This window comes from Leptonychotes weddellii, chromosome 3 (assembly GCF_054177405.1).
Source record: "Leptonychotes weddellii isolate Sample4059 chromosome 3, ASM5417740v2, whole genome shotgun sequence".
Classification (NCBI taxonomy): Eukaryota; Metazoa; Chordata; class Mammalia; order Carnivora; family Phocidae; genus Leptonychotes; species Leptonychotes weddellii.
In genome coordinates, this window is record NC_138371.1 from 150461354 (window position 1) to 150480482 (window position 19129).

The 19129-nt window shown below is 40.7% G+C and overlaps 1 long non-coding RNA gene across 1 annotated transcript in view; it reads right to left on the reverse strand.

Moving 5' to 3' along the window:
- Nucleotides 1–1463: 1463 nt before the first annotated feature.
- LOC115941692 (uncharacterized) overlaps nucleotides 1464–19129 on the reverse strand; it is a 79279-nt gene continuing 61613 nt past the window's right edge. Inside the window, exons 2-6 of the long non-coding RNA XR_014144031.1 lie at nucleotides 16392–16511; nucleotides 7671–7865; nucleotides 6814–6938; nucleotides 5047–5089; nucleotides 1464–4284 (exon numbers count right to left, since the gene is read on the reverse strand). This is a non-coding gene — a long non-coding RNA (uncharacterized LOC115941692). The remainder of the gene's footprint in view (nucleotides 4285–5046; nucleotides 5090–6813; nucleotides 6939–7670; nucleotides 7866–16391; nucleotides 16512–19129) is intronic.

The following is a 19129-nucleotide window of genomic DNA, read 5'->3' on the forward strand; positions in this document are numbered from 1 at the left end:
CAGCCTGCTGCCCATCCCACAAATACTGGCTTTCAAGGATTCTCTCAAACGTTGTATTTGGGCTTTACTGATGATTTGCCCACAAATGCAAGTCTTATTCAGAGCACACAGGAAAATTCAATAATTTTTCAACTAATTCAAAAATTCAATAACAATAATTCATTTTCTGGTCATATAGAATTTATTGTGTGGAACTTCGTAGTATAAACAGAACAGATACATCTTCCAAACATGTCACCTCTTGAATGCTTTAGGCCATAATCACTGCATTCTTAGATCGTAACATCTTTTAAAGTTGACTATCACCCTGCCTTCCATACATGGCCCACCACTGAGAGGAATATACAGGGGACTGTGGACAGAGTAAGGAAAGTGATTCCTGCAAGGGAAGTGTGTTCCTCACCCAGCATGAGTAAAGATCAATGCAGAGAGGCCCTTGTCACTACATGGACGGGAAGGGCTCATTGGTATTGGAGAGCGATGGATGTCCCAGGAAGAGGTAGGTGTGGCCACCCTGGACGACTGCCTGCCACATGGTGCAGAGCTGTGAAGGGGGTGTGGTGAGAATCCCGAGTGCCACTGTGGGCAGGGAGGGTGCACTGGGTAAAGGATGCCAGTATCACCCTACCATCCTCAGGTGCCGAAGACCCAAGAATATATTGTGGTCGGCAGGTGCAGAGAGCCCACACACTGCTGAAGGCTGAAAGGTTAGCCCAAAGCCTGAACTCGTCCTTTACCTGTTGTGAATAAGAATCTATATAAACCAGTAGCCAGCAGCACTATTCAGGCAGCCCAATTACTATACTGGCCAATGGGAATGACAGATTACAGCTCACCCCTGGGAACTCTGTCCCAGCCACAGAACCCCAGGACCACTGCATAGGCACACGTTCTGGAGCTCCTGGAGCACTGGTCAACCCAATGCTTGAGGGAGGAGGATTAGGAGGATTAGAGGGTTGGAGGGCACCTCAAAGGGGGTGGGGTACAGAAACGGATCCCTGTGGGCTTTGACCAAGACTTGGGACACCCAGCCCAGATGGTGCTGTGGCCCCTGGTGGTCTCAGGTGCAAGAGGGGTCTTGGAAGAAAATATGGAGGATGACACTCCAAAAAGCAGAGCCCCCTAAAATGCAACAGGGCTCCCACTTCTTTGGGTCTAACGGCCTCAAGTGATAATGGGTGTGCGTGGGGATGGACAGATGATTAGACTGATTACGTGTGTTTGAACTCTGTGTATTTTACTATTAGCTGGCTGGTTGCATTCTCTTTTTCTCTCCCACCTGTCATCCATTCATCCAACAGGGACTGAGTGCCTTTGATATGACCAGCAGGGCCAACTTACCTGTTAGCCGTTAAGGTCAACAATATTTTTAGGAGCTCAGAAAAATGTTATAATTGCTTTTATAATTGCAAGAAAGAAATGAACTTTTAGGTCCAAGAAAATGTTTTAATATATAACATGTATTCATCTTTATACCAACACAGTCATAAAATACCATCTTCCATTTCTTTTTATGGAGAAAGGTGCTCATAAAGGCTATAGTGCTCAGAGCCTAAGGAAGTCAAAATGCAGCCCTGATGACCAGCACAATACTAGGAGATAGGGAAGCTGCAGTGAGCAAGAAACAGTCATGTCTTCTGTGGTATATGAGCGTGGAGGAAGATGGCAAAGAACATGGGAAGTTACAATACAGTATAATACATTCTTCCAATAGAGATCTGCCCAAGGAACTACAGAAGGCTAGGAAGCAGGGCTGTGTGTATGTCCGTGCAAATCAGTGATGGGTTGGGGAGGATTGCCTCATTTCACTCTGGTGCGCAGCCCGTTCACCAGAGTTTTTACCTATTATTCTTGTAATTGATGCAGAGGATGATCTGAATGTATTATAGGCAGCTATTAAAGTCAGCTACTGGTAGAGATTTAACTTTGATACTGGTTACTTTGAAATTTAAGCATCCCATCTGAAAGCATTTTTGCAATAATTGTGAAATGTGTAATAAATGTATGTATAATTTGCTACCTGGCTCAGTGTCCATGATTACTTCCAGGTTCTTCAAACTACCCAAATCAATGGTAATCCTAACATACCATACTGACGCTTTGGAGAGTAGACTAGACATCTCCAAGTGATGCCTATTTAAATGCCTCCCAGGGTCATGATCTCATTACCTTTCAGCCTAGTCCACAAAAGTTAGCTTTGTACCTTAGTCAGTTCTCTTTGAAACTTCTTAGTATAAACAGCAACAACAACTAAAACCTTCTGTGTGTTTGTTTTGTCATCACAGGTAATGATGCAATATATATACCTCATTAGTTTAGGTTGTATTTGATGATACCAGAGTTCCCTTAAAACCATAAAAGTATACTTTATTTACATTTTGTTTAATGGAAACAGGGATTTGACTAAAGACATGTACTTTATTTCAACAAGCCAACATCTACTCTTGTGCGAGACACTGTACTAGGCACTGAGGGTCCATAAATAAACAACGGACAGTTCTTATCTTCCAAGAACTCATAATTTAGGGGAGAACATGGGCAAGAGAATCAGTGATTGTAATATTGTTATGGTCACCTTCCATAGCAGATGGGCTCTTCTACCCAAAGTTTGGCTTGGATGTTGAGACTTCTCATGCCACTCACACACAGAGGGCTATGAGAAGTCACTGCTTACAAAATTGTGGTCTCTGAGGTGCACAGAGCAGTCCTCACCAGCAGATCTGAAATGGCTTGAGAGAGCAAGGAAGGGAGACTTACTGGACTAACAAAGCCCTTGGTTAGGTGGGTGCGCATACATAGGGGCTTTCATGGTTCCAATCTCCTGCTGGCGCCAAAGGAGGAGCACCCAGGTTTTCTTATCACCTTGTCCAAATGTGGGACACAAAGGAGAGTGGAAAGAGTGAGGCTTAAATGCTATCCACAGTCAAACACGACCCCCCCCCCGCCAAAAAAAGGAGCCAGATTCCTCATTCCAGATACAGTGTGATAAGAAGGGTTATACGGGAGGTTTCCAAGGGGTGCTTACGTCACCTGAGCATTTAATCCAGCCTTGGAGAGTTTCAGAGAGTTCCTAGAGAATGGTGCTCTTTAGTGAATCGTGAAGGGTAAGAGGAAGAGTGAGAGGATGTTAAACATGAAGATCAACTCAAGGCAGGAGAGCACCTACTAGGCTTAAAGCCTCAAGGGTGCATTTAGAAGGTGACTATTCTAATCCAAAAGCTGCCTGAGGTTTAATAAGAAGCAAAGAAGTAAACGCCGTATCAGTGAGAGGTATATGACTTGATTAGCTGACCTTATTAATCACAGTCTTAGTTTACAACAGTAACTCTCAACATAGTCTTAGGGTGTTTCTAGTAGGGGGTGTGCAGTGAAGAGAGGTTGGAAAGGCAGGGGAATAAGAACTTCTTGGTAAGTCTTCTCGTACTGTGCTAATGAGATCACTGTGCTCTCCCAAACCATTTTGATACTTCTCCCAGGGGAGGGAATTCTGTGTGGTTTAAGAACAAAAACAGGTGGTTTGGATATATGCCAACTTCTGCTGAGTAGAGAATTACCGGACTAAAAAAGCGAAGTTCTAAGAGTGAATTTCAGGCTTGGCTCCAGTGGGGGCAAGGTGGTGGGCTGGATGGGAGGGGAGGGGATGAATAGTGTGGTGCTTTCCTGGAGTATTAAAATCCCCGGGGCGGCGCCTGGGTGGCTATGTTGGTGAAGCGTCAGACTCTTGGTCTTGGCTCAGGTCGTGATCTCATGGGTCATGAGACTGAGCCCCGTGTAGGGCTTCAGGCTTAGAACAGGGTCTGCTTGAGATTCTCTCCCCCTCTTCCTCTGGCCTCCTCCCCCTCTCAAATAAATCTTAAAAAAAATAAAAATCACAGAAAAGCCAGGTACATGTGGTTATAAAAAGAAGACCTGGTTCTAACTCGTTCAATTTCATGGAGGAGAACTTAAGAAGGATAAAAATAATACTCAGGAGTAAAAGGAACTGAAATGGCCAAGAAGAGCTGGACCCTGCAGGGAGGCCAAGTTCCTGTGGTGTTCCCCCCCCACACCCGATTCCCTTCCTCCTATTTCTGACATGCAACTAAGAACTCCACCTTCAGGACATCTGAGAAAGGAAGACAAATACTAATCTGGCATTTGTGAGATGTAGTCAGTTTCCTAAGCAGATTCCTCAGAAACTTCTCAGCCAGTAGCCTTAGCATTGTGGTCCGTCATTTCAGGTAGCTCTTCTGGAAATCCTTGTGTGACAGTGGAATCAGCTGCCATCAAACCTTGGGCTCTGTGCTGCTGGGGGCAAAAGAAAAGAGTTATAAAAGTTGGAGCTGGTCTGCTGAGCAAAGGCTCCTTTTTTTTTTTTAAAGAAGGAGGCTAGGAGTTGGGGGAGGAGGGATTCGATTAAAGGAAGAAAACTTCCTGTGACTAAGGCAACCAGCAGGGCCCCCAAAGCCTGTGGGAGCTTGTGGGGAGAGGGATGACGAAGTCCTGTAGACTTCTCACATCAAGATGTTACTGTTTTTAATCAAGGTTCATAAGTGACCCTTAGGCAATTAACTGATGGTCCAGTTGTCCTATTATGTATCTTCAGCTGATTCTTTATCCATTCTCTTCTCTTTTCCTAACACTATTAAATCTGAGATGTGGTTATGAGCGGCTACATTCAGCATTAATTTAATCCTGGTGCTTAATTCATTTCTTTCTCTTGTAGTTGACTGAAAAAAGGAGGAAGTTATTTCAATCAAGGTTTTATCCTTTTAAGAGAAGAAGGAATAATTTAAATACATGCAGCATGCCGTTTCTAAAACCAGGGCAAGTAACCTAATGAAATAATTCTGACCATATGAATGAATCTCCATTTCATTTTCATTGCCAGGTACATCCAACTGGAACTGAAATAGCTGTATAGATCAATGTTCGTTCAAGTGATCATAGGAAAGTGGTTCTAAAGGTTACTGTTTTAGCAAATTAAAATTTCAAGAGCATAATATATGCCTTAATAATAGTAGGCATTTTTAAGATTGCATGAATTTAAGAAAAAGTCAAACTTACAGTTTCTAGTTAACCCAGGGGTCAATATCAAACAAACTTGGAACTGAAAATAAAGGCAGAGAAAAAAATTGGTAGGGAAGTATTTACTTAATAATATGGCATTTAACCAGAAGAAAACATAATTTGTTTTCTTCAAGTTGCTATTTCACATTAATTTGAAATATTTCATATTGTACTCTTCCACTCCCTTCATACTGTTTAAATTTTTACCCACCAATTTGTAAGAGATAGGTTCATCAGGAGACATATGGTTAATTGGATATTTTCTATGACTCATCAGGCAAGCATGTTTCATTAATGATATAGGGTACTCTGAATATGGCCAGCACAAAAGATATTCAAAATGCTTAGAAAATAATAAATATTTATTGGATTAGACTGTCAAGAGCAAAGATTTTGCCCACTAGGCTGGATTTACAATGTCAGGAACTTTAGCTAAATGTCTAAGAGTTACATTTTCTGGAGGAGATGATACTCAGGCACAGTGGAAACGCTTAGAATTCAAAGAAATCTGTGGCCATCTACAGCTGCTCTCTCTAGCAAGTCTAGGACACATGATGGCTAACCTATGGGCTTCCAGGTAAATTCCTGAAGATGGTTCACTTTATAGCTCTTTGATCTCATCAACTACAGAGCAAAATGGGAAGGAAAGATGAAGAATGGGTTCTTGGTGAGAAGTGTTTTGTTTTTCATGACATTGCTCAATGTATTTTGAATACTTTTCCTAGGAATATTGATGGATTTGCACATATGTGTCCATATTCCTTCAACTGCCTTCCTATTGCTAATTGGCATTTATGAGTTAGTTCTTCTAAGTCTTGGGAAGGTGCCTGCGGCCACATCTTACAGTAAAACCCTGGAGCAATCCAGACTTCTTTAGTGATCCTTAGCCTCATTAATACCTGATTATAATCTGTCGCTCCTTTATGCTTTCTTCCTTGATGGACAAAATTAGTGATGTGTCCATTGTGTCAGATTTAAAATTATTTTATCCAACCATGAAGTTGAGTTGGAATCCCAGAATTGGGTCTAAGATGTGAGGTCCATGTGAGAAACCAGTTTGGGTTCTAGCAGAACTAAAGCTTAACAAATTGTGACCACCCCCTCAATAATTTCCCTCAATAATGAATAAGTATATTAATGAGAAGCTTATCTTAGATGGATTCTTAAAATAATCTAATTGGTTTAATCATGCCAAATCAAAAGACTGGGATCCCATATGTCTGGAATTCAGGTATCTGAAATATGGTTAATAAAATTATAAAAACAATGAAGTCAGTTCTATTTAGTGAAAATATTATTAAAGCTCAGTAATAAAAATTACTTTTAATCATATTGAAATATGTGGCATTTTGGCTTGCAGCCTGAAAGGGGTTTTAAGTGTGATATATTTATGTTACATAAATAGAAGCGCAATTAGTATTTATTCAATGGAATAAACAGTGCACACCTGGTACTAAACATAATAAACTTTGGACTCATTTTCAGAATGGTTAAATCAGCATTTTTCTGGATTTTTTTTTAGCCTTGCTCTGCCTTTTTCCTGTTCTAACTTCTCTCCTCTCATTCTAAATACCGTTCCTTCCAATATTTGAAAAAAATGTGAATATTCTGAGAGTCTCTAGCCAAAGTATCTTCAGGTAAAAAATGTTTTCTCCAGCTGGTATGCTAATATAGAGGTATCGCTGAACTTACTGTTATTTCAATAATAGACATTTTGCTGCTTATTTCTACTAATCATTTGTTCAAGGGACAGGAGTGGGATACCTGATCTCTCGAGTGTGGTCTGTCAGGCTGGGGTTGACACTTCATTTCTGCTTCAGGCCACCAGTTGCAAGTGAGGATGTAGCTCTGTCCGCAGTTTCCCCAAGATAGAACCTCTCTGTGTTCCACTGTCCCGATAACGAAAAAACAAGTAGTATAAACTTGCCAACCAGAGACAAAATCTTTTTTGGTGGTTTAGCAAAACATAAGAACTATGGTTTCTGGCATGAGAAACTATAAACTAGATGAACTAGATGTTCATTCTTCTGACGATGGATATAATTAAATTATTTGCCACTGAATCATGAAAATGCGGTGATCTGATAGTCAATGAAATGACATAGTCTTAATGGCCCTGTCTTTTCAATCTTTTCCATAGCAGAAAAAGAAGGGAGGCATCAAACAGTATTTTATTCTCATATATTTGGTGAGTCGGGAATTTGGACAGGACACAGCAGAGACAGTCTGTTTCTGCTTCACCATATCTGAGGCCTCAGCAAGGGAAGATTTGAATAATTGGGCATGAATCAAAACTCTAGAGGCTACAATCATCTTCACACTTATGTCTGGCATATGGCAGAAAGAACTAACTAGAAGACCTCACTTGGGTGGTTCTATCGACTGGAACTCTTGCACGGGATTTTCCATGTGGTCTGAGCTTACTCACAGCATGGTGGCTGCAGCGTTGTTGGACTCTTGACACAGTGACTCTGGACTTGTGAGTGTTTATTCCTGAAAAAAAAGGTGGCAGCCACGTGGCCTTTTGTGACCTAGCCTTGGAAATCACATATTGTCACCTCTACTATACCCTTTTAGTCAAGTCTCTCATGAGCCCACCCAAATTCAAGGGAAGAACAGACCTCCTCTCTTGATGAGGGCAAGTTTTGGAGATTCTGGCCATGCTTTAAAACAGACCCAGGAGGAATGGTTTCCTTCTGAAATAGCCTTATTCAGTACTGTGGAGAAGGCTCAGATTAGTCCTTCCTTGTTTCCTCACGGGCTCTGTTTCTATGCACATGCAGTTCTTCCATCTCAACGTGTGATAAATACTTCACCTACATGAGAGAAGAGGGTGAAATAAATGTTACTGAGTGCTGATTATGTGTGTCATATTTACCCCTACTAAACTCATGTCAGTATTAGCTCTGCCTAATCTCTTCTAAACTTTCTTAGAGCCCTTTGGGATTGTTTCTTTCCAGAGTCATTGAGATTTTGGAGAGAGTTTGACTTGGTTGGCTCAGTTTCCCCAAAGATTATACATCTCCAATCTGCTAAATATGTCTGGCCACCATCCCTGAAGAAAGTCTCAGATTCTCTCACAGACTTGTTGCCCTTTCTTTAAAACAGAGTAAATTGGAATACAGTTGATGGAAAAGAACTCAAACTTCTGCTTCTGTGATCCATATTAACATTATAATAAGAGATTTATGAATACCCCAAAGTGTTCCATGTTTTACAAGAAAGAGTAGAATCTTCACAGGAAGAAGATGATAGAGTCTCTGTCCTTAAAGGAATTTACCATCTTATGTGAAAAGGAGACAAGCAGTTGCACCCTCTCAACAATGTCCAGCTGCTGATGAAACATGTAAAACTACACATAGCAGGCAAACACATAACTAGTTTAGCTATTCTTACTGGGCAGCTGAGCCAAAATGCACCAATGATTGGAACTGGGTGATATTAACAAGGAGCACTCAGTGGTGAAGGTGAATCTTAAGGGGAGGAATCAAGTTCCATTGGTGATGAGGTAGAGAAAGCACAGTGGGAAGAAGATCCAGCCTACACCTGCTGAGGCCTCTGTTTCAAGAGTTCCCAGAATTGCCTTAGGGATATTCTTGGATCTGCTTTATTATCTGAAGGCTTTGCATAAAACAGTCCTCTTCCTTTGGAAGTCTACATAGCTGTTTTTAATTGAGCAGTCCTATCATGCTGGTTGTGCTCAATGATTTTTTGAGCATACTAGCCCTTGTTGAATGAGCCCAGGGCCTGAGCCAAGCTTTTTGGAAAAAAGTAGAAAAATAAGAAATCTCAGATGTTGTGATTTTTTTCCTCCTAGAAAAAAAGAACCTGAAAGTCACATATACATACCTGCTTTCAAAATACTTACGAGATTCTAAGAAAGGCGCCATATCCAAATTTTGTAATTATTTCTCTCTCTTCCCACTTAAAACATCTTTGTTTTTAGCATTTTCTTTACTCATTTTCTGTGGAAACAATTCTAGGTTTCACGGCTTGCTGTTTCTCCTGATGCATGTGAATCTTATACTTTTCTAACCTAAGGACTTCTGTCATTTTCAAGAAGGCAAAGCTAATGAAAACTCACATGACACAGTGTGTCAGGGGCAGGACTAGCGCAGAGAAGCTTAGTTAGTCTGGGCCCTGACAGGGTTATCAGAAAAAGCCCCAAAACGAAAGACTAAGTCTGACGCTTATAATGCTCACAGTCGACTCACAACAAAACAAAGTGATTCTGTTCCATAATCTTAGCTATGCCCAGGTCACCATCTTGCCTGGCTGGTTTTGTTGATGGCAGTATAACCTGACACAGATTCCAAAGGTGGAACCCCTTCCAGGAACCCCAGAGTGGTGGATTATTTAACTAACCTGGGATAGGATCAGGTTTATTAGAGGCTGATAACTAACAACTTACAAGTACTTGCCTTCGCCAAAGACATCCAGAGAGATCTTGTTTTTCTTCACGGGACAGTAAAAGGGTTCGAAATTTTACACAGTCAAATGAACACATCGTTTATTAAGATTTATTTTCCATGTAAAATCTATAGTTCATTAAAAAATACATTCTTTTATCTCTTTTCCAGCTGTGCATCTACTCTTTGTCAAGGGTGGTGGTAATGTAACAGGCAAAAGAAGACAACGTGCCAAATATATAAATAGCAAAAAGTGAAAATTACATCTTAGTAAGTAATCTCATTTATTTGAGATGCAGAGAGACATAAACTCATGAATCAACACTTAGGATTCGGTGTGTTTAGTTCTATGACTCTCCCTGGAAAGGATCTTGGTTTCATGTTACATCTAAAAGGGAGTGGACATTAAAAGTGATTCCTATCCTTCACCCCACCTCAGCCCACTTGTTTATGTTTTATGGCTTACAAATGTTATCGAGTTGAAGTAGGAGAGAGAGGAAAGAGTGGCCCATAAAGAGGAATTTGTCCAGATCTACTCCCAAAGGGCCCGAAGATCCTGTGTTTTCCCAGGTTTTGTATTAATTCAAAGGACTCTAGGAAGTCTAATCTAGATCTAGGCACAAGTGAAAATCTACAGTGACCTGGAGACTGAAGTCTAAGTACGTGTCCTTAGCCTTATTACTATACACTTTTCCTCCTCGCAGCGGGCCAGAGCCAACCCTATCTTTTTGAGAACATGCAGGTAGGGAATGATTGAGTTTTAAGTTATGGGAATTATTTTGACCTTTAGTAAAACCTTGTATTAGTATTAATAATAATGATATAGAGGTATAGAACCTCATCATTTTTTAAGATAATGTCACTTCTAGTATCATATTTGACCAGACAACTTAGATAAATAAAAGAGTATCCCCATTTCATAGAGCAATTCACTGAGGCTTTATGGGGACAAATACTTTATACAAGATGATTTAGAAAAGTGAGTAGCCCATGCACTTTCCATTAAAGGGCTTTTGTGACTCTCCCCAACATGTGTTCCTTGAACAAGAGTTGTGTTAGGCAGAATAATGGCCTTTCAAAGATAACCACATCCTAATCCCTAGATCTTGTGCATATGTCCTTCACATTGCAAAGGGTATTTATGGTTATATATGGAATTAAGGTTGCTAATCAGCTGACTTGAAAATGAGGAGATTATTCTGGATTATCCAAGTGGGCCAATATAATCACAAGGGACCTTGAGAGTGGAAGAGAGAGGCAGAAGAGGATGTCAGAGTGATGCAGTGTGAGAAGCACTAGGTCTGTTGTTGGTGGCTTTGACCACGGAGGAAGGGCCACGAGCCAAGGAATGTAGATGGCTCTAGAAGCTGGAAAAGGTAGGAAAATATACTATCTCCTATAGCCTCTGGAAGGGAGGGCTGACACTTGGATTTTAACCCAGTGAAACGGTGTCAGACTTCTTCCTGACTGTGAGATGATATATTTGTGTTGTTTTAAGCCGCTAACTTTGTGGTAATTTGCGATAGCAGCAATAGAATACTAATACACCAATGCTGTGGAATGTTGTATTAACAAGCGGTTTCTGAGACTAAATGGTATGCTGGTAAATGTTTAAGAACCAGCTTTCCAGGGAAAGGAAAAAAGCCCTCTTAGTGTTTATCACTTTCTGTGGTATAAATACTCCCACCATTGCTAAGATTTCAAAGTCCCAGTGACATCGCCTATCTCAGATTTGGGAAGAGATGCCCACAATGTCTCCTGAGCTGGTGCCAGCCAGTAGCGGTCGGCTACTGGAATACGTTTGAGAAACCGTATCGCTAGCCCTTTCAGCATTGCAATGTGCACATTAGGTTTATTAGTGGTAGCCCTTCCGAGAAGAAGTCTGCTTCACGTTATGCAACCCGGCGCTCCAAACTTACTTGACAACGTTCTTTTCCCTGAATGGTGGACCTTAAGTGGAAAGTTGGTGACAAAATAGTATCAGCTCTGTCGTCTACTGCCCCCTCCCAGTCCAGATTTTTTACACTCTACTAAAACATCTACCCAATTCATGAATACCATTTACTTTTTTCTTCTTATCCATCTCATAAGAATCAGGGAATGTGAGTCGAGGGGTAATAACATAAGACCAACTGGACTAGGGATGGATACTGTGGCTAGTCATCATCACTGACCACCCAGTTTGCCAGGCAAGGCAAGCAGCAGCAAGCAGCTGAGGAATAAGTTATCTGTATTGACATCAAAGATCTAGTGACTGAGGCTCTCGTCTTTTCTATCATGATCAGTCCAAGTTGTCAACTGAGGGAGGGTCCCCTTGCTTCAAAGAGGCCGGCTTTTGAGTGCTGGGTGTTAGTGTAATAGGATAAATGACATTTGCCCTGTGACTCCTACTTCATATAATTCCTTCATAGGCTTTTCAGAAGCTTGGGGGAATCTTTTGATAATGATTTAATTTTCCCCTGAGCTTGTTAATTCTGCTGATTGGGGCATAGGGGTGGGGGTGAGGTGCTTTAATCTTGCTAATTAACTGCATTTCTGTCTCTTCCTGTTTAGATCATTTCTTTTGGATGACTCAGTCTCTTTAGGGTAAATGTTCAGTCTTTCAGATTTCTCAACGGTCTCCCTACTCTTCCCCGGGATGGTGTCATATGTCTCAGGGTTGGGGGCTGAGGGAGATCATATAATCCTGTGGCAGTGGGCAAGTCGGGCTTCTATGAATGCAGGTCCTTGTTCTGTGTGCTGTTCTCTGGCTTTGTGGTGAGGAAGTTTGTCTGTTCTGGCCTGCTGGGGTCTGCTGACATGTGGCTGGCTCTGTGTGGCCTCGAGAGAGATCATGCTGATATCCACACCTGACATTTGTGGGTGTAGACATTGGCCTGCAGTCTCATGTCTCCATGCTCCCCTGCCCTTGCTTCCAACCCAGACTTCCTCCAGCCCTCCCGACACTCTGTGGGTCCCCTTTGGAGCTCACAGGATTCGGGCGTGTCCCTCATTGAAAACTGCTACTGCAGACTCCCAAAGGACGTCTCTCTTGTTGCTGCATTGTCACAGAGACAGATGGGAGCTTCCTCATGCCTTAGATTGTACCAGAGAAAGGATCTTGCTAACTCCAGTGTTCATGGGTCTCCCAAGATGCCGGGGGGTGGGGGTGGGGGAGAGATTAGACACTTCAGAATCTGGCTCTGCCATCATTGACCACCATTTCTGTGCTGCTTTTTCCACTCAGCCATGCTCAGAGAAGTAGCTTTCCATTAACTGCCTTTCTGATTGAAACATTTCTTATGCCACATCCATTTCAATAAGCTTCATGGCTTAGCTTTCATTGGTGGCAGAAATAACTTTTCTGTATCAGGGAAAAAAATTCTAACAGATGAGGTGGCCAGGTGTGTTTTCTCATATAAGGAATCATGGGGAAACTAGGAGGTAAGAGTTACCTAGCATGGAAATACTCTAACTTGATATCCTGGCTATCCCCGTTATACTTGCCAATAGAATTGTGCAAATGAGGACATAAAGCTCCCCACCCTCACTCCCATCCCCATTATGAGATCACTGGAGAATTTAAGCTCCATTGAGTTTTATGCCTAATGTATATATATATATTAATTTGATTCATTCCTGGGAGCTAGAGTGGTATGATCCTAGTGGACATTAGAATTCATAATTTGCTTTTAATAGACTCAGAGGAATGTCTTTATTTTCCAGAAAGGCCTTCCCCTGCCTTTATTCCTCTAGTAATTTGTATTTTGTTCTATTAGCCCATACCATGCCATATTGTAATTAGTTGTTTTCACATCTTCCTTGCTCTCTCCCAACATCTCCCTACATGTATACTAGGCATGCATGACTGTAAGAGACAGAATCTTATGATGTTTATGTCTATATCTCTCATGCACGTATCCCAGGTAGTGTGCCTAGCACATGGTAGCTGCTCCATCCATGAATGGATGAAGTGACTTGTTAGGTAACCTTTCGGCAAATAGGCAGTCGAGAAAAAAATCTCATGCCATCATCAATTTCAGGTCTCTGGTAGAGGTGTGATGACTTAGCTGTGAGACCGACTCACGAGAAGTGAATCACAGCCGACTGAAAACCTCGTTTTAAAATATGGGACATTTTCATCAAATTTGATAATGTGGATTGACTGTGTGAATATGAAATATCCAACCCATGGTAAATATTGAATAGGGTTTTAGAGCAATATTTTTTATGACAAACATTAATTGGAGCAAACGGTATGCTAATAGTTAGACATACTATAAACACTGAGGTTTGCTATCATTATGATGATTATTGCTGTTGTTAATACTATACTACAACTGTACACCTGCTCCACTCAGTTGTTTTTTTTAAAATTTAAATTAAATTTAAACATGAATGCCTACTTATAGAAAAAGGGATAAAAGCACAGATAGGTTAAAAAAAGAAAATATACCAACTGAGGATAATCACCATTAATAGCTTGTTCTCTATATTTACGCCTCTTAGAAAAAATTACATCATGCTGTATTTACTATTTTATAGAGTGCTTTTTGGTTTGACTTAATAGCAATAATATTGTTGACATCTTTTTAATATTTTCCTTTTTCTAGTCTAAATGCTAAGTTGTACTGACTTGTTAATATATTTTTCAATTTTATGAGGTATTCGAGTATTTTTTTTTCTCACAGTAAAAAAAGCCACTTGGCTTCATTAGTAGGATTTTCTATCTCTTATACCCAAGCAATCTCGTTTGCCTATTTTTTAAACATGAGAAGTAGTTTTTATTGGTTTGTGCAATTGATTAATGAATTAGGTCCTGGGCCTGGCTTTGAATCTTAGGCTCAGCTGTGATTGTTAGCGAGACCCACATTCTGCCTTCAGATTGTCTGGATACTGTTGAAACACACTAACCGACTCTGGATGTGTGTTGCCTTGAATATAACGTATGCTAATTGGTTTAAAATATGGGCAGATCTCACGCTGGGTGTTTGCAAGTAAAGAAAGTTTTTAGACTGTGAACATGCTGTCTGAAGTGTGAATGTCTCAGGAGTTTAGAACAGGTTCTGCTCAATACATGAACCCGAACTGCCCTTCAGCCAATCTGCCCAACAGGTTACATCAATGTAGGCGTTTCTCAAGTATGGAATATCCATATACGTCAGACCAAATTGATTTTCCTGGAAGCTACACTCAGAATTAAAACAAAAACAAAAAATATTTCTAGTACACTATAACATTCTAAGAAAACAGTTGCCACTTATTCGTAATCTGAGATAAATATAACAAGCTAAGCGAAGAGGACCTTTGTACTTTGTGTATAAAGGGGCTTCTAAGCACCTGAGTAAGGAAAATCAAAGTAGGTGGATGAGTGTAGGAAAATTTTAGAGATAGGACAACTTCATAAACTCTTCATCAGGACACTACATATAAATTTATATACATCATACTCATAATTTTATACATATTATTCTCTACACCATAAAGGGCTGCATGACCTCTACCTGGTCATATATTCTGGTAACATCTTTTGGCTTAGTTTGGGTGCTATATGAGTTCAGAAATAACAACATTGTATTTATTTAAGCATGCCATATAGTTAATCTGGCTATCAGAAATATCTTGCTTTTTATAGTCTAGTATTTACACTTAGAGCTAGAGAAATTGCCACTTGACAGGGAATATGTTTTAGTATCACTATCTTGGAGGAAGGTTTGTATTCCCTTTGATATCAAAATTGGGAATTTGCAGTAGAACAATATAACATTGTGTAGCATTACAAGTCCCATAGTGCAATGTAATTGGAAGTCAAAGATTATTTGGGAATGGAAAGCAAAGTACAAAATGACTAGCTGCCTATGAGTGGTTTCTAATTTTTCTACAAAGAGTATTTATAGCATAATATGAACTTCATAAAAAGTATCTGCTGTGACTTAGGTTGTACTGTAAAATATTTAATTACATTTGACACTAAGCTTGTGTGTGTGTGTGTGTATGTGTGCACATGTGCGCACTAGGACATGTGATGCAATGCTGAATGTCTTCTGAAAAATGGAAGCTAATAAGGAGTTGGGCCAAATTCTGGGGTGAATTATTCATGGAAAGTGACATCTGCAAAGCTCAGTGTCTAATAAAAACACAAGGCAAATAAGTAAACGTTTCCTTTTCTTACAGAAATTGATTTTTTTTTGTATGAGACAGATGTTATTACATTACCTTGTTCTAAATGACTACTACAGAGTGAAGAATGAAAACAGCATTTTACTTTTTATGTTTATAAAGTGAAGTGATCTAATTTAATTTGCTCATTTTAAATAAAAGACATTTTAATAGTCCTGTAAGTCAGGGTTCTGTTAATTAATGGAGAGTGCTGCAGAAATAGAATACATTTCTGGATATCTCTGCTGTAGGCAAAGATTTACTAATAGTTTTATGAAAACAATTCTAAATTGCAGTGATTATATTTGTTAAATGTAGAGTGGGTGCCCTGGGCTCATTGATACCTGTTTTCTTTAAAATTCTATTCAGAGTTATTTCTCAATGAAGTGTAGCATTTTCCAAGTTGGTTGAGAGAAAGAATTTTCTAGTTTTTCTTCAACATTGCTGAAACAGAGTGTTTACATTATTTTAAATTCCTTAAATTGCAAACGAACTGTTGTCCCATCTGTGCAAGTGAATGAGCAAAAATAAACGAGGTTATTTGCTGCAAATTATTTTATATTTTTTACCAGGTCTTAACTATGTTTCAGCTATGAGAAACTGAAATTTAGACTTCCACTGAACTTAAATAGCATGGCAAAAATGATCCAAAAGTGGTAGGACAGTTCCTAGAAAGTCTCAGTGTAGACTTCGACATGGAGGCTTTAGCACCCTGGCCCTTGAGAGGGGAGAGGAGCCTGCGAAAAGAAGTAGTTGGCTCTCAAATGCTCCATTCCTGGCATGCTTGGTGCTCACCTTTGAGTCTTCGCGGGCCGCAAGCAGACTGCATTCTTGTGATCACATAAATTCCATCCAGTGGCTGTTGTTGCTAAGGTGTCACCAGAAGGGTTTTGGGGGATTATGAAGTGGCTATAACTGTAGGGAAAGATAATTAGAAGTTAGAGATGAGCTAGAAATCAGTTTTGGGGTTAAGCTGTGACAAAAGGGAATCTCATCAAGTCCTTCAGCAAATATTGATCAGAGGCAAAGTCGAAGACGCCGCACTACATTCTAGAGAGGGTCTAGCTGTGTTGGCCAATATGTAGCTACCAGTCATCTGTGACTATTTCAACTTAAATGTTCATGAATTGAAGGAAATAGAGTTCAGTTCCTCAGCTGTGCTGTCCACATTCATGTGCTCAATAGCCATGTATGGCTAGGGCTATCACACTGAGTGGTGAGGATAAAAACCACTAACATCATTGCAGAAAGTTCTACTGGAGAGTGCGGGCAGGATGGTCAAAGACGTGGTCCTGGTGCTTTTCATGCTGCTTATCCATCTGAGGAGGTTACAAAAACAAATAGGTTCAATGCCAACAGTGTGCAGTGTGAGTAATTTGGGAGGTAAAGACAAGACAGAGGGACGAATTCCGAGGACGGAAGATCAAATCAGGTGGGTAGAAGAGAGTTACAGAATTTGAGGTCAGAATAAAAGAAAGCGTGTGAGTTTAGCAAAGGTAAATTGAAATGTTCGCTACATAAAGGAAGGCAGGTGTACAAGGGCAGAGAGGATGGTGAGTAGGCTGTGGTGAAGAGATCATGAGAGATGTGGGCACCTGAAGCCATTGACGTTCTGGCTGCAAGAGACCTTGAGGTGAAGGGTTTGGGCTTTTTCTGAAGGACTGAGAAACCACTAGAATTTTTGAGCAGGGACTGTGATCCAAGTGTTATTTCAGGAAGGTATTTCTGGCAGCAGCGTGCAGACTGGATTGGGTAGAGAAAGAAGTTGATAGACCATATTAACTCATGTTGGAAATGGGCCATATGTGCACTTCTAAGGACCTGACCTTGAATATTGGCAACTTACTCTGGACATGTACCATAGTGAACCTTGGCTAAAATAAGCTTGTTTTATAATGGCACTATTGGAAATCCAGGTATCTATATCTCCCTAAATGATTTCTGTACACCTCTCTTTCATTATTTTTACAGTCAGAAGGATACGTACAGATTGTTCATAATTCATAGCAGAGCACCCGGAGGGACACAGAGACAAGAAGGTAAGATCAGTGGGAAAAATTAAGCGAATGGAAATAATTCAGGCTGAAGAGAGAAACAGAATCAGACAATTTAGAGTGGGAGTGACCTGATTGGTTTAGAGAACTGAAATCTTTATCTGGATAACATCTCCACCCCCTGCCCCATGCTTGCCCCACATACACATTGATGAGGTTGGCTCCCACTGGTCATCTGTGTGTCTTCTCAATTTTGCTCTTGGTGAGTCTCAGGTGGAGTATTTACACCATGGAAATTGGCAAATGCTATAAATCAGGATTCTCTCAATCCCAGCTGTGCGGAGCTGTGTCCCCACTATGCCCACAGGAATCATGCAGACAAGCTTGATCTCGTCTTTAAAAGACAAGACTAAAAAATGAAGATACTATGATGCTGAGCAGTCATACCAGGGGCAGGGAGATGAGTTCTTCGAACCTAGAGTTTACAATTCTAGATATACATATGGATCTACAGTGTTTTGTAACATCAAGTACATCTTAAGCTACATGTACAAATGCTTCAAAGGTGCAGGTTTTAGATCTCATTTTCCCTTCTTGCTTTGCCATGGAGCTGTTCAGGAGTTGCCCGGGGGAGTGGAGATCCTGTCTTCCTCGTAGAGATTTTATGTAGCTTTACTTGTGATTTGTGGACAGGAAAGCTGTCTGCGTAGTTCCACTCTTACTAATTGATGTGTAGAGCTTGCCTCCCTTTAAGTTTGGGCATAAGTTGTTTTTGTTCTCTTTTAATGGGCTAAGCATTGACTTTGCTACAACGGTGGTGGTGAGCGGCCTTGGCCGCTACGGTGGCTGTTTTACTCTTCCTGCCAGGTGCCATTGGTTGAGTGCCTGTGACGTGCCTGGAACTGTCCTAAACACCTTCCAGGCATGATTTCACTTAACACTCACCATCATCCCTTTCGTTAGAAACTATTATGCCCCTCTGCCAGATGAAGAAATCGGATCCGAGAGGTTAACAGACCTGCCCAAAGTCACCTAAGTGCTTGAGCTGGGATGCCAGTTCAGATCTCTCGGACATTGTAACACTGACCCTTCACCACTAAGTTACAGTATATGGAGAAAAACTCTTTCCTGGCAGTGACCGGCCTACCAGGAGCCATGATGAGTGAAGAACGACAGCCCTAAGGGCTTTGGCAACCAGGAATGAGGCTTTTTTACTGTGTGCCCAGAGTGTGTTGCTATTACCTTTATGGGCTGGTGGGGAGAATAAAGCCCAAGGTGCGCTTGGACACACAAGGGGAACCTTGTTCGAGGGATCTGACTTCCTTTGAAACCTCACAGGTAATGAGCAGATTCAGTGGTTCTAATAAAACGCCCGTGAGAATTCCCAGCTTGAGTCAGGGTCCCAGATTGAGAAAATCTATGACCCAATTTTTCCAAGTCTTGCCTCATTTCAATGCTCTAATATTTTAAAAACAATAATAACAATAACTACACAGACATTTCTGAGATGCATAAGTAGAAAAATAATTTCTGAGATGC